The sequence below is a fragment of the Centropristis striata genome, chromosome 2 (genome assembly GCF_030273125.1).
Source record: "Centropristis striata isolate RG_2023a ecotype Rhode Island chromosome 2, C.striata_1.0, whole genome shotgun sequence".
Lineage (NCBI taxonomy): Eukaryota > Metazoa > Chordata > Actinopteri > Perciformes > Serranidae > Centropristis > Centropristis striata.
This window is the reverse complement of record NC_081518.1, coordinates 12,182,833-12,195,044: the sequence shown is the minus strand read 5'-3', so window position 1 is coordinate 12,195,044 and position 12,212 is coordinate 12,182,833. Positions and strand designations below refer to the sequence as shown.

Here is a 12,212-nt window from a genome sequence, read left to right as displayed (position 1 = left end):
TGAGGATCACAGTGTTCTGGAGAAGAGTGGCACTTTGCTGTCTGCGCTATTGTCTTCTGTCTGAAGAAGCTTGGATGAAGCATCCACAGTATCAGACCATTTCATGGCAGCGTAGGGGCTGAGGGGGTTGCAGGTGCTAACATTGCTTTCCAAAAAATAATTAAAAAATAATAATAATAATAATAATAATAATAAAAAAGAGTTGCTCATGGGGTGTCCTGGTGGCCTAGGGACTGACTTCAGTCTTGCGTCCAATAAAGACAAGGATACACAAAACACACAAAAAGAGAACAGCGGCTTAACAAGAAATCAGCAAAACCCTGTACTAACAGCTCAAAGCTCACAGCTTTCTAGTTAAACCCCAGCATGGTTAAACACTTACTACTTCAAGGCACAGAAGATTAAAACATGCACAACAGGATTAAGTGGAAATCAATGATAGTATTAAGGTTATGTGGGTGTTCATGGTCTTACAAAAGAGTGCTCTATTCACTTTTTCTCCCCAAACGAGAAAAACACACGTCAAGGATGTCTCTTCAGAGTAAGTAATGATGAATAGCATGATCTGAGCAAGCCATGAGTAACGTCTTATGAAATTCCAGATAAGTGAGCCTGCCTCCACCTTTTAACATCACTCAGTTACGACACACTTGCTCAGTAGCCTCAACAGTCTGGCTCTACATTATTTAAAACATCCAGCAGATGGCATTGTCTCCCAGTTAATCAGAGGGAGTCTGTGTAGATGAAACAGCATATGTCACAGCCCTTTAATCCAGTGATACACAACAGGGAAAAAGAAGATTTTAAATGATATTGCTGTGGATTATGAAATGGACAAAGGCTGCATCCACTTGCAAGGTTTAGAACCCTAATGCAAAGGTCTTAGGAGATAATGATGAATAAATTTGATCTTTTGGCACTGTTGCAAAAATGAATAAAAAAGGATTTTTTTTTGCTGACAACCCAAGGGTTAAAGGAGTCTGTTACACACCAAGCTTCCTGATGCAATTAACCCTTTGAATGCCGTTACGCCCTAAGGGAAAACAAAACAAAGCCCTGAAAGAAAAGGAATGTAGATTACAACAAACCACACGCAAACATGATCCCGCCCATACACTCACACACACACACACAGCAGATTGACTGCTAAATGGCATACAGTAAACACACAGTTTTAACACCCCGCTGGGAGTAAAGCCGATCACTAACTCCCATAGTCAAACAAACACACTGACACACACACACAGTTCCACCCTTTTGCTGGTTGGAATGCAGATTACTCTCTCTCTCTCTCTCTCTCTCAAACACACACACACACACACACACACACACACTCACTCGCACACATGCACGCATATAAAGTAAATCCTCTTGGCTCCTGTATGCCCCGGCCAGCAGGGAGATAATGCAGTGGCAGCTCTAGCGAGTGGTTAATCTTTAACCAGGAAGGGATTTGCCTATCAGCTCGTTAAAACTAGCAGGGCAGTGCTGTTGGCCCATCTATCTGATCCAGCCACCAACCTGGTTTGGCCAAGTCCAACGCAGCATGGTTTGGAACTGTACTGCCCACACTGTGTATCCACGCTTAACTTCACTGAGGCAGCAGATGCCTCTTTTTCAGTGGCTTGGTATAGCACACTTTAGCTATGCCACAATACTGTGGCGCTGCTTAGGAGCGGAGCCAACCCGGTCAGTGTCTGCCCTCAAATGAGCAATAAATATGTCAACGTAATAAACTGGCTGGCTCAACATGTGTGGTCGAGCAGGCGACTAAAGCACCATTTCTAAATGTCTCGCTGTGCTCAGCTTTGAATACTTTTGTAGCTCCGGTGTAACATAGCTTCTGTGGTTTGGTGTTTTGTTCCACTCCTACATTCCTGTTTTTACTTTCCTCTAACAAATAGCACCCTCGCTGTTTTCTGATAATCTCTTCTTTGCTGTACTATCAGAGCTGTATTTGCTAAACAAACATTTACTGCTGCTTCACTTTAAACCATTTTTCACCAGCAACCAACTGGAAGGCTTTTATTGCGAGGCAGCTACGGGAATTTTTTACCCAGTTTGCTGTTATGATTAGCAAACGACTGATAACTGAAATGACCCTACACTGTAGGGTTAAATACTTTAAATACTGCAGGGAGGAATAGTAAAAGATGTAGCCTTAGTGAACCTATCAGGTGAAGAATGCAGGTGACTTATGTTTACTGCAGTTTGTGCAGACCAGCAAGCCTCCAACATCAAGATAAGCAACATATCTTATACCATGTCATCTTGTCGTAGATAAGAGAAAACCCCCTCATTTCTCAGATCACAAACTCTGATCACAGTTGCTCATGATAGCACAGCGCAGGTATTCAAAAATGGAGACATCACTCATACTTCAAACAGAGGACACAGGTTCAAACAGCCACGCTGCTGAAATTACTCAGAGTAAGTAGCTCAGCCACTGATACACGAGGGATTTAAAGTCGGCATGATGAGTACACGTCATCATGAATGGCTGACTGACTAGCGAGCTGGCTAAAGATGTGCTGACAGGGGGATGAAAAGGATGCAAGGAGGGTGTGAAAGAAGTTCAGCATGAAGGAAACTTTTGACTAAAGATAGAAAGAGATGGATAATGAGGGTGCCTAAAATACCAGTGATGCAGCAACGTGGATTCAACCAACCTTGCAAAACAGGATGTAATATGGCCAGTACAACAGTCACATCACAGGAGTGCTTCAACTTAAGGTGAGCTTAAAGTTACATGTGGTACTGTCTGAATGATAGCAGGAGGCATAACTGACAAAATTAACACTGTAAGTGATTACTGTAAATATCAGTCATGTACTGTACCTACAAGCAGTCTTTGAAGTTGTGATAAAAAAACAAAGGATGATCTTCAAGCTAGACAGGTAGGCGTTTAAAAAATACAAAGCAAAGTTCATACAGGCCAAACAAGAGACCCGGAACCCAACCTCAAGTACAGCTATAAATGCTCATACACATAAATACCAGGGCTAAACTGTACAAATAGATGCACGTCATGATCTCTGTCTTGAAACACACAAAACTTGCACATGCACACACACACACTATCCAGAAGCACAGCAGGATAAACCTGCTCTGGTAGTTCCAGGTTTGTTTAACTTCTGAGATGAGATGTCAGAGCAATCTACCCTCAGGCACTGTAGAACGGATGTGTACGTGTAAGTGTGTGTATTTGCACATGGACGCACACCTGCATGTGCACGTCGGTGTGCACACTGCATGCCATCTCTTTTACACCATACCAAAGAGAAAAACCCTGATATCAGAGAAATCCTGAAACAGCACAGTGGCTGCAGAGCAGCAGAATCAAAGGCGACAATTCCACTGGTGAATGAGAGAAAAGAAGAAAAGACAGAAAAAGAAAAAGGAGACAAAGAGACAGAGAGAAACCAGGGAGGGGGGGGCGAGAGGAAAAGAGAGAGAGAGCAAGAGATCAATCAAGAAGCTGAAGGAGAGAGACTGTGAGTATTGCCTGTGTCTGAGCTGTCATTATACAGCAGGCCTCCATTATGGAGCTACAGCAGAGAACAGAGCACATCTCCCTCTGACCTGGCTCGCTGTCACCATTTTCAACACACACACATACACGCACACACACACACACACACACACACCTCCGTACAAAGAGCAAAGGAGAGCAGTCTTCCTGTCTTTTAGCCTTGTGTGGCTTTAAATGATACGGCTGTGTATGAGTGTGCATGTGGGCGCACACCTTACCTTATTATTCATCCCTTACCTCCTACTTCTCTTCCTCTCCCCCACTCACTCTAACCCCTCCCCACCCCACCCCTCTCCCTGCCAGCAGCTTGCAACAAAAACACAGAGATTTCAAAAGACCAGCCGGCATCTCTCTCCCTGTCTTCACCTTCCTCTCTTTTATTCTCCAACACACACAGCCACACATAAGCAGATTGTGTCTTGAGGGTAGGCACGAGCTGAGATGATTTTCTCTCCTCTCCTCCTCCCTGTATCCGACTCACCCACCCCAACAGCGCCATTTCCTCTGTCTGTTAATTACATAGCGGCTGTGGTAGGGGTTGCTGGGGTTGTGTGTGTGTGTGTGCGTGTGTGTGTGTGTGTGTGTGTGTGTGTGTGTGTGTGTGCGTGTGTGTGTGTGTGTGTGTGCATGTGCACGCATGTCATCTGGGGAGTGTGTGGCTGTGTTCTCTGAGACACCAGCGTGGGCGTATGACAGAACAGTCTGGTTACGCTTCACAACACTGCTTAGAGAGTGTGAACACACACACACGCACACACACACACACACACACACACACACACACACACACACACACACAGTCTCACACACACACACACACACACACACACACACACACAAACACACATAAGAGCCTTCTGTCTGTGTCTCAGGCTCTTTGTGGTCCATGCCCCAGAAGTCAAGCTGCTGTCTGTATGGCTGTGCCCTCTGTAGCCTCTCGCTGAGGGGGACGCAGCCCTGCCGCTCCCCTGATGAGAGGGCCAGCTTCAGCCCCAGCCCAGCTGTTTGACAGAAAGAGGAGGTAGGGAGTCAGCTCTGACTCACCGTCATCATCATCACCGTCACTGAGTCCTGTCGACTCTCTCTTTTAATCAACCTCTCTTGCTACAGAGACAGGAAAGGTGGCACTGTGTCTCTTCCCAGCAGGGCAGGGAGTTATGGCAGATGTTGCAGATCTCAAATAGAAGCAAACATGTACAACGCAGGATCCGCCATTGAAGCTTATCATGGTTTTATGCACCTGTGATGCTGTTTGGTGCAGACAGACCACACAGACCTGGATAAATTGTATTGTTCTCTACTGTGAAGCTCTCAGTGCCTGGGGACATCGCTGCATGTAACATATTTCAGTTATCGTCATCTTTCAACCTTCTCCCTCCTTTTCTCTTCATCTCTCACGCTCTTTCTCTTCCTCCACAAGCCTCCTCAGGATATGAGCGCTGTTTTTGCCAGCTACCCTACATGCACCCCTCACTTCATCCTCTGTTCAACCTCTCTCTCCCCTCTATTCTCTCTTTCCCTCTGTGATGTACTCTGCTGGGTTGTGGTTGCCTAATTAGCACTCCAAGTGCTCTGCATGGGCCTGGACTCCCAAGCGGCTCCACAGCGCACGCGCACACACATACACACACACATTCACACACTCAGCAGCAACTTGACTTTCCAAAGCAGGGTCTGGTTGCTGAGAGTTGCCCTGTTGTAGTCTTGTAATTGGTATAATTGGTGTGTGTTCCTGCTTGTACATGTGTGTGTGTGTCTGAATGTTTTATGGACTGATAAGAGGACCTCTTTCCTACAGGCAAGCAGGGGACAATCACCATGGTCACACATCTCAGTGAGTAGCCACAAAGACAAGGTTTGTTTTGGCCACAGAGCTAAGACCTTTGCTTTCCTTTATCCTTTAAGTATTTTACTACTCATTTGTAGAATACAAGTTCATCTAAAATGTTACCATTCCACAAGATGTCTGAGGGTCAAACCAGATTACTATTAATAGATCCTGTGTTTCTGAAAATCTCATTTTAGAGTAGGATTACAATCAGTTTTAGTACTGAAATTGTTTGGTTGTTAGCTGGACCTGTGGAATGTGTGCAACCCCATCTGTTATGAATGTGCTCTGTGCTGACAAATGAATGTCAATTGACCATTCTTTCCAAAAAAAAAACAACAAATCCTCATGACTTCCCTAGTCAATGCAAAAAATTGCTACGAAATCATGATTTCAAAGTCCAAGGTAATGTCTTTAAATGATTTGTTTCGTCAGTCCAAAACCCAAATATAGTCAGTTTTATAATACTTTGCTGCTGGAAACAGCATTTTTTGCTTTTTTGCAAATAAAAATTACTTAAATGATTCATTGATAATCAGAATGGTTGCTGTCTGTTGATCGTCGAACTGTTGCAGTTCTACGTATATCAGTCCCAGCTAGGCAAGAATCCTTGGCTTTCTTTTTACTTTTTTTTTACCCTTTTATTTGTCTTTTTTTATCTCTAACTCTGTTTTGGATTGAGTTTTTATTACTATTCTATTTTATTGTTTTCATTGTTTTTATTTATACCTATTTGTGTATGATTTATTTTATTTTAATAACTGTACAGCACTTTGGTCAACTGAGGTTGTTTTTAAATGTGCTCTATAAATACACTTTGACTTGACTTGACTTGAAGTCATGAAACCCAAAATTTTGCATTTTGGAGGTATCAAGGTATCACAGATTGGCCTTTTTTCAACTATTTCTGACACCAACCAAACAATTAATCTTTTAACAACAAAAACAATTGGTAGTGCAGCCCTACACATGTAATAGTTTTTTTTTATTATTTAATGCTATGTGAAAACCAAGCAATAGCCTCATGCGGATTATTTCCTTCCGCTGTATTCATGTAATGTATTTAGATTTTACGGCAGTGCAAAGGGGAAGTACATATGGTTTATGTGAAACTGAGATAAGAAACTACATATAAGGAAGATGTGAGATGAGATTAAAAAAAACACGTACAGTGCCCCAAAATGGATATCCTTTAGTAATGCAAATACCAGCCAGATAAAACAAGTCGAGCTGGCAACTAGATCATCAGTGAGAGCACGTTTACCACGGAAACTGAGGCCTCCACCAACACAGGCATGCAGCTCTGTCCGTGATCTGATTAAAACGCGCGGCCACAAAACCCACTTCACTTCTTCAGGCGCACATCTGACCTTGCCCTCATACACAAGGAGGCATGCTAACAAACAGACACACACAATATGACAGTCAGCTGATATAGCTGATATCTCGGACACACACACACACACACACACACACACACACACAGAAAGAGAGAGAGTGAGAAAGAGAGAGAGAAACAGACAGACATGTTGAAGAGAGATAGAAGCAGACACAGATAGAGGGGAAACGAGAGATGATGATGTGATAGCAAGAGAAAAGGCCTTTGTTGAAGAGTAGCCTTTAGCACAATGCTGGGTTATACTGTGAGAGTGTGACTGGAGAAAGCACAAAGACAAGACACACACACACACACACACACACACACACACATAGTATATGTGCAGAGGAACACACACAAAAAAAATGCTGAATGACAGAGGCCCTGTTTGGAGAGGGCAATAGTCAAGTATGGCCAGTATTGAGTGAGTGTATGATTCGCTTATCTACTGTTCTCATGTTGCCTGTTTTGTGTTTGTTTGGCCAATGCTTATCGGGCCCTGGGGTATGAAAACTACAGCAACAAACATCAGCTACAAAAACATACACACACAATCTAAAGTTATCTAGAACATGGACTGGTCTGGTGAATGAAGCAAGACTGACTTCTTTTTTTATGCGAATGAAAATGGCTTTTTTTCAGTTGCCCTCAGACAACTTTTTCCAAGCTGAAGACTGAGAATACAAACAAAGTTAACATTGTGAAAAGGTTTCTGGTAATTACTCCACTGCTGAGCACCGTGCTGCTGTCTAGTTAAAATCACATTGGATACGAAAGCAGCACGTGTCCAAAGCAGTTCAGTGAACGGAGCATGAAGCATGGGATTTCATGACCACAAAGAAAGACCAGCGTGACTCTGCCTTAACTCAAATGACTCTGAGTGTAATTAGGAGTAAAACCAGTTCAATGTCCAACAGTGGCAAACAAAAATACAGAAAGTGGGAGACTGGGAAAGTAACAAGGTGTGTAAACAACAATAAAAAGAAGGATGCAATCAAACCAAACCAAGATAAATAGTACAATAAGCGGTTAAGCTGAAGAAAAAACAACATAAACTCAATTATCTTGCTCCTGAAGAGAAACAGAGCAAATCAGGTGACTGTGCACCTGTTTAGATCTGCTTGCCACACCCATGCAAATCCACAGATAAAGATATGATAGTGAACATGAAAGATGGTGATTTCACAAAAATCTCCACATTGAATAAGCTATTTTGCCAGGGATCTGTTCCATGAAGAGACTTTAGCAAATAAACCAGGTTCATTTTGGTTAGTCTGACAACTTTTAGTTGACTCAGGTCCATACAGGGTTCCCACAAATTTTCCAAAATCCAAGCACTTTTCACTGTTTTCAAGCTTTTCTTGCACCTTAAATATGTGTTAAATGTCATATATATATATGCAAAACATATATATATATATATATATATATATATATATATATATTTTTTTTTTTTTTTTTTTTTTTTTCAGGAAGTGTCACCTGTTAACATGACAACATATATTCTGGGAACTTTGCTGAATTTGCTTTATGAAACCAAATCAACTGAAAATGAGAAACTAAACTAAGCCTGGCTTATTTGTTTAACTTGCCATATGGAACAGGACTCAAGTAAATACAGAAATGAGCTAAAATGTGTTACTTTTTACCGATAAGTTTGTCAAGCTCTAGTATAATGTGTATATAATGTAAATAATATGCATAATAATGTAAAGCTCTAGATTGTAATACTCATCTCTCAGAGACATGTAGACAAAATGTATGAGATAAGTTTGCAAAGTTTGTTACATAGGTTTGAGCCTAAAAATTGGGGCTAAGATTCTCATTTAAATGCTCACAAAAGCAGCATCTACTTGTCAACAAACAGCAGATGTATCCGTACTAACTGTAACTGTACAATTTGTATTGGGCCCTTGTTTAAATAAGCTGCAGACTTCTTCCCAGCTATCACGAGAGATCAGGCCACTCTTTGGCGTGATCTCTAACAAGTTTCATTGTATGCGCAACTAATTACATAGCCATGAATTTATGTGGCATGTAAATAGGTGTGTGAGTGTGTGTCATGCTGTGTGACAAGCAAATGAGCACCACACCCTGAACATCTTTGGAAGCCTGTATCACCCCCCTCACACACACAGACAGTACCTGGGGGTAAAAATTAAGCATTGTTTAACGGCAGTGCTGGGTGCCACAGGGACATGGATCTCTACACAGCCCAGCTTACCGAGCAGGTTAGGCTTGCTGTCACACACGGAGAATAAACACAAAGTGATAAGCAGCTTTATCATTGAAATATGAAGCACAAAGCAGAAAGTATGAGAACAAAAATCCTGAGCTACAGGAAGAGTTGGCTCTCTATTTCACAACCTCTTCTTCTACCTGTGAATCTGTCTGTCTGCACAGGTGTTATGTCCAGCGAACAGTTTGTCTGTCTGTCTCCACTTCAGATAAATACTTTATGACCTGTTTGTTCAGCTGTCTTTACTGGTCATCACATTTACGGCTTACCTTTAACTATGCGCTTTTACACCCAGTAGGGGACGCCTAGACACACACAATCACTCACACTTATTCTCTCCAAGCAAATGGGGAAATGCACAAAACAGGGCCCACTGCCACAACATCTAACAGGCATACCTGGAGAGCTAGAGAGACAGCAGATGAGAGAGAAATAGGGAAGCAGACAGGGATGAAGAGAGAGATGGGGGGTCGGCAGAAGAGATGGAGGCATGTGGAAAACCTGTATTCCTAAACATCCAACGGTGGTTTCTCTTCCATCACACAGGCAGACCACACAGCAGCCCTGCCCTGACACACAAAGAAAAGAGAGCGGTGTGTGCACCCACATTTTCATACCACCTCAGGACATTGTTGTAATGCTAGTCAAATCTGAGCCTCGCCCAGTCAAACACATCCCATTCTCTCTAATAGGGAACTATGTAAACCCATGCAAAAACCTCTCTACAGTCTGTGCTATTCAAAGCTATCAATGGGGGCTGTTGATAAGGAAATGCAAAGTGGGTCACCTTTAACTCCAGGCTCCTTGTGTAAACAGTATGGGGAGCTGCTTGGGACTCTCCTAATCACTCTCTAAACAGAGCCAGGTGCTGTTGCCACAGACAAACTGTCACCAACACTCTGCTCAACACAGCTGCCGTCTAGCCCCCAGACACTCACAGCACTGCAGGCTACCGCAGCATGACAAACAGCACGACGACACCTGAAAACATGCCAACCTACTAGTATAGGCACTATCACAGTATAAGGGTGCGACAAGTTTTCAATGGCAGAACACAAGCGAGAAATTCTGTTCCTTGGAGGGAGATTTGCATAAGTAATCTTGCGCCCTTATCATGTCCCGAACCATCAGACACATGCAAGTGTGTGACAAGGGAGATTAAATCCACCCAAAGTTAGCTAACGCGCAGCTTCTGCCAAGGAGGTTATGTTTATTCCCTTACTTAGTTTTTCTCTTTGTTAAAGAGACCTGACAAAAACTTCTTTTCTTTTTTTCCATGAAATTTGGTAGACAGATGAAGAACGCTTCTTTGCATTTCTGAAGTGATCCAGATCTGAGATTTCTGGCACTGCACTGGACAATTTTGCTGTGTTTAATGTTTGAAAAGTCAAGAACGCATTATATAAGAGTTCAAATTTAAGCATAGGTCAAAGCAATTTGGAGATCATTTCACTATTACTGTTTGTTCTCTTAAATTGTGCCATGCAAAGTGGATGTCTGCCAGGTGGGGGAACAAACTAAACTGGGAAGAAGTTGTGTTTTTTGGTTTACAAGAAGCATATAAATCACTATGTCTTGCTACCATACGTATACTGTGTGTGTGTGTATGATGATAAAGGTGACACACTGTACAAAGTGTAACAGGCAGACAGGCCACAACACATCAATGGCCCACATGTGCCTCCATCATCTCCATCCAGTTTAAGTTAACATCTATGACATGAGTCAAACTCACTTGTAGCTCCCATATCTTACAGCAGTGACTGATCCTAATCTAGCAGCTCCCTAGCATGCTTTCTGTTCTGCTCCACAGCCTCAGACTAACAATAACACATTAGAAAGATGTCAAGACAAATGTATTTACCAATAAGTTTATGAAAAATATTTGATGTTGGTTAAGAAGTCTGATAATACTGAAGGGCAGCAATCAGAGATTAACCTTGGAAAGCAGTCAGGGGTCAACTGTCAGGTTAAGCGTGTGTTCATGCAGAGGTTTCCTATATGAAAGTGTAGTGGTGACACTGGCTGCCATCGGTGGTAAAGGTGATGGTTCAGACAGAAGATAAATCACTAATACAACTAGAAAGCCCTCTGAGAGCACATACACCCAGTATGGCTTAATCTGGATCAAGACCTTCATCAAAACACACATAGTGATTGACAACCATAGGGGATATGTTCCATGTGTCATATTTTCTTTAGCTCCAATGAATAAAACAGTGAAAATGTTCATCGTTCTGAATTAGATGTGTCACAATTCAAATTCTAAATCAAAAGCAGGATCAGCAATTCCCCTGGATTGTTTTCTGTGTTTGTTTAATTACTAAGGTATTGTTGTTATTTATCATATTTAAATTTATTTTTTTGTTTTGACTATATGGCCATAGTGTGGTACATCCCCCCCCAAAATATTTTTTGGATATGGTCATATCACACGTGATACCATGTAGCTGTCAGACACCTTTCAAGACATAAAACCAATGCTCTGTTGATCTTTATGAATCAAGACTCCATGGTCTTACAATAGCATAACCTTTAGTGAAAAAAAGAAGGTTTCAATCAAAAATGTAATTAAATTATGACAATCCTATTCTTTTATTTCAAATTTTTGTTTTGACACCTATAGCCTCCTTGGTGAAATAATTATTGTCATTTCAAATAGAAATAAAGAACAATCAAAAACAAATATCCATAACAATATTTCCAATGTTTTTCTTGTTTGTTTCTTTGAGACTAGAGTAGGGGAAAAAGTAAACACTGCATAGTGTCAGCGACAAGTGAAATAGAAATATCCAAATTTCTTCCAGTGTCAACTGATGAAAATAAATGTATCCCCTCAATCATTTTTAATGCCTCTGTAGGGTCCGTCTTTGGGACTTGAGAGAAAAAAACAGGCTGAAAATCATGTAAGCAACAGCAACTTAATAATGGACAGCACATATACATGGCAGCCAGATGCCCATGTAATATATGACCCATTTCCAGCAGCAGCCAGAAGATGCTTTTAAAGACACCAGTAGGGAAGTCTCACTATAAGAACCAGGAGGCTCTAATTCCCTGTTCTCACAGTTATGGCTAACCTTATCAGCAGCAGCTAAAACACACAACAAGGCTCCTTCTGGCTGCAGATAAACTCAACCCGCAGTACAGTGTGTTCAGTAAAGCCTGTTGCTTCACAAGGCTGTGTTTGTAGACCGTGTTTTAAGCCCAAGAGGTGTATGATGAGCGTGATGAG

At 41.9% G+C, this 12,212-nt stretch overlaps 1 protein-coding gene across 2 annotated transcripts in view; it reads right to left on the bottom strand.

Annotated features, from left to right (window-relative positions):
* Positions 1 to 12,212, bottom strand: part of gse1b (Gse1 coiled-coil protein b) — a 179,474-nt gene that overhangs the window by 33,570 nt on the left and 133,692 nt on the right. The gene's annotated exons all lie outside the window — the stretch shown is intronic.